The sequence below is a fragment of the Colletes latitarsis genome, unplaced genomic scaffold (genome assembly GCF_051014445.1).
Source record: "Colletes latitarsis isolate SP2378_abdomen unplaced genomic scaffold, iyColLati1 scaffold0002, whole genome shotgun sequence".
NCBI classification, from domain to species: domain Eukaryota; kingdom Metazoa; phylum Arthropoda; class Insecta; order Hymenoptera; family Colletidae; genus Colletes; species Colletes latitarsis.
Genome location: NW_027488365.1, coordinates 29,874,136 through 29,879,041, shown reverse-complemented (window position 1 = coordinate 29,879,041; position 4,906 = coordinate 29,874,136).

Sequence of the window (4,906 nt, the reverse complement as noted above, 5' to 3'; positions counted from 1 at the left end):
CCTCTAAAATATTAATCAGAACCAGGTTTAATTGACTGTTTCTGTGTGGCACCAGACTACTACGACATCCAATCCAGAAAATACCCAGGATGAGACCAACAAGTATGCGAAATATGCGAAAGTATGAGCCTGATGGTTGCAAATACCAGAACTAACCCAGACATAACCGGCGTTATCATCTAAAATATTCATCACAACCAGGTTTAATTGACTGTTTCTGTGTGGCACCACATTACCACGACATCCAACCGAGAAAATACCCAGGATGTGACCAACAAGTATGCGAAAAATGCGAAAGTATGAGCCTGATGGTTGCAAATACCAGAACTTACCAAGCCATAACCGGCGTTATCATCTAAAATATTTATCACAACCATGTTTAATTGACTGTTTCGGTGTGGTACCCCATTACTACGTGATCCAAACGGGCAAGAACCCAGGATCTGACCAACAAGTAAGCGAAAAATGCGAAAGTATGAGCCTGATGATTGCAAATACAAGACCTAACCCAGACATAAGCGGCGTTATCTTCTAAAATATTAATCACAATCAGGTTTAGTTGACTGTTTCGTTGTGGTACCACATTACTACGTGATCCCAACCAGAGACACCCGGTGTCTGACCAACAAGTATGCGACAAATGCGAAAGTATGAGCCTGATGATTGCAAATACCAGAACTAACACAGACATAACCGGCGTTATCATCTAAAATATTTATCACAACCAGGTTTAGTTGACTGTTTCGGTGTGGTACCACATTATTACGTGATCCAAACCAGAAAAAACCCAGGATCTGACCAACAGGTATGCCAAAAATGCGAAAGTATGAGCCTGATGATTGCAAATACCAGAACTAACACAGACGTAGCCGGCGTTTTCCTCTAAAATATTAATTACAACCAGGTTTAATTGACTGTTTCTGTGTGGCACCACATTACCACGACATCCAATCGAGAAAATACCCAGGATGAGACCAACAAGTATGCGAAAAATGCGAAAGTATGAGCCTGATGGTTGCAAATACCAGAACTAACCAAGACATAACCGGCGTTATCATGTAAAATATTTATCACAACCAGGTTTAATTGACTGTTTCGGTGTGGTACCATATTACTACGTGATCCAAACCAGAAAAAACCCAGGATCTGACCAACAAGTATGCGAATAATGCGAAAGTATGAGCCTGGTGGTTGCAAATACCAGAACTAACCCAGACAAAACCGGCGTTATCTTCTAAAATATTAATCACAACCAGGTTTAATTGACTATTTCGGTGTGGTACCACATTACTACGTGATCCAAACCGGAAAACCCCAGGATCTGACCAACAAGTATGCGAAAAATGCGAAAGTATGAGACTGATGATTGCAAATACCAGAACTAACCCAGACATCACCGGCGTTATCCTCTAAAATATTAATCACTATCAGGTTCAATTGACTGTTTCTGTGTGGTACCACATTACTACGTGATCCAAACCAGAGACACCCAGTGTCTGACCAACAAGTATGCGACAAATGCGAAAGTATGAGCCTGATGATTGCAAATACCAGAACTTACACAGACGTACCCAGCGTTTTCCTCTAAAATATTAATCAGAACCAGGTTTAATTGACTGTTTCTGTGTGGCACCAGACAACTACGACATCCAATCCAGAAAATACCCAGGATGAGACCAACAAGTATGCGAAATATGCGAAAGTATGAGCCTGATGGTTGCAAATACCAGAACTAACCCAGACATAACTGGCGTTATCATCTAAAATATTCATCACAACCAGGTTTAATTGACTCTTTCTGTGTGGCACCACATTACCACGACATCCAACCGAGAAAATACCCAGGATGTGACCAACAAGTATGCGAAAAATGCGAAAGTATGAGCCTGATGGTTGCAAATACCAGAACTAACCAAGCCATAACCGGCGTTATCATCTAAAATATTTATCACAACCATGTTTAATTGACTGTTTCGGTGTGGTACCCCATTACTACGTGATCCAAACGGGAAAGAACCCAGGATCTGACCAACAAGTATGCGAAAAATGCGAAAGTATGAGCCTGATGATTGCAAATACAAGACCTAACCCAGACATAACCGGCGTTATCTTCTAAAATATTAATCACAATCAGGTTTAATTGACTGTTTCGTTGTGGTACCACATTACTACGTGATCCCAACCAGAGACACCCGGTGTCTGACCAACAAGTATGCGACAAATGCGAAAGTATGAGCCTGATGATTGCAAATACCAGAACTAACACAGACATAACCGGCGTTATCATCTAAAATATTTATCACAACCAGGTTTAGTTGACTGTTTCGGTGTGGTACCACATTATTACGTGATCCAATCCAGAAAAAACCCAGGATCTGACCAACAGGTATGCCAAAAATGCGAAAGTATGAGCCTGATGATTGCAAATACCAGAACTAACACAGACGTAGCCGGCGTTTTCCTCTAAAATATTAATTACAACCAGGTTTAATTGACTGTTTCTGTGTGGCACCACATTACCACGACATCCAATCGAGAAAATACCCAGGATGTGACCAACAAGTATGCGAAAAATGCGAAAGTATGAGCCTGATGGTTGCAAATACCAGAACTAACCAAGACATAACCGGCGTTATCATGTAAAATATTTATCACAACCAGGTTTAATTGACTGTTTCGGTGTGGTACCATATTACTACGTGATCCAAACCAGAAAAAACCCAGGATCTGACCAACAAGTATGCGAAAAATGCGAAAGTATGAGCCTGATGGTTGCAAATACCAGAACTAACCAAGCCATAACCGGCGTTATCATCTAAAATATTTATCACAACCATGTTTAATTGACTGTTTCGGTGTGGTACCCCATTACTACGTGATCCAAACGGGAAAGAACCCAGGATCTGACCAACAAGTATGCGAAAAATGCGAAAGTATGAGCCTGATGATTGCAAATACAAGACCTAACCCAGACATAACCGGCGTTATCTTCTAAAATATTAATCACAATCAGGTTTAATTGACTGTTTCGTTGTGGTACCACATTACTACGTGATCCCAACCAGAGACACCCGGTGTCTGACCAACAAGTATGCGACAAATGCAAAAGTATGAGCCTGATGATTGCAAATACCAGAACTAACACAGACATAACCGGCGTTATCATCTAAAATATTTATCACAACCAGGTTTAGTTGACTGTTTCGGTGTGGTACCACATTATTACGTGATCCAATCCAGAAAAAACCCAGGATCTGACCAACAGGTATGCCAAAAATGCGAAAGTATGAGCCTGATGATTGCAAATACCAGAACTAACACAGACGTAGCCGGCGTTTTCCTCTAAAATATTAATTACAACCAGGTTTAATTGACTGTTTCTGTGTGGCACCACATTACCACGACATCCAATCGAGAAAATACCCAGGATGTGACCAACAAGTATGCGAAAAATGCGAAAGTATGAGCCTGATGGTTGCAAATACCAGAACTAACCAAGACATAACCGGCGTTATCATGTAAAATATTTATCACAACCAGGTTTAATTGACTGTTTCGGTGTGGTACCATATTACTACGTGATCCAAACCAGAAAAAACCCAGGATCTGACCAACAAGTATGCGAAAAATGCGAAAGTATGAGCCTGGTGGTTGCAAATACCAGAACTAACCCAGACATAACCGGCGTTATCTTCTAAAATATTAATCACAACCAGGTTTAATTGACTATTTCGGTGTGGTACCACATTACTACGTGATCCAAGCCGGAAATACCCAGGATCTGCCCAACAAGTATGCGAAAAATGCGAAAGTATGAGCCTGATTAATGCAAATACCAGAACTAATCCAGACATAACCGGCGTTATCATCTAAAATATTTATCACAACCAGGTTTAGTTGACTGTTTCGGTGTGGTACCACATTATTACGTGATCCAAACCAGAAAAAACCCAGGATCTGACCAACAAGTATGCGAAAAATGCGAAAGTATGAGCCTGATGGTTGCAAATACCAGAAGTAACCAAGACGTAACCGGCGTTATCATGTAAAATATTTATCACAACCAGGTTTAATTGACTGTTTCGGTGTGGTACCACATTACTACGGGATCCAAACCAGAAAAAGCCAGAGACTGACCAACAAGTATGCGAAAAATGCGAAAGTATGAGCCTGTTGATTGCAAATACCAGAACTAACCCAGACATAACCGGCGTTGTCATCTAAAATATTCATCACGACCAGGTTTAATTGACTGTTTCGGTGTGGTACCACATTACTACGTGATCCAGACCTGAAAAAACCCAGGGTCTGACCAACAAGTATGCGAAAAATGCGAAAGTATGAGCCTGATGATTGCAAATACAAGACCTAACCCAGACATAACCGGCGTTATCTTCTAAAATATTAATCACAATCAGGTTTAATTGACTGTTTCGTTGTGGTACCACATTACTACGTGATCCCAACCAGAGACACCCAGTGTCTGACCAACAAGTATGCGACAAATGCGAAAGTATGAGCCTGCTGATTGCAAATACCAGAACTAACACAGACGTACCTGGCGTTTTCCTCTAAAATATTAATCAGAACCAGGTTTAATTGACTGTTTCTGTGTGGCACCACACTACTGCGACATCCAATCCAGAAAATACCCAGGATGAGACCAACAAGGATGCGAAAAATGCGAAAGTATGAGCCTGATGATTGCATATACCAGAACTAACACAGACGTAGCCGGCGTTTTCCTCTAAAATATTAATTACAACCAGGTTTAATTGACTGTTTCTGTGTGGCTCCACATTACTACGTGATCCAAACGGGAAAAAACCCAGGATCTGACCAACAAGTATGCGAAAAATGCGAAAGTATGAGCCTGATGGGTGCAAATACCAGAACTAACCCCGAC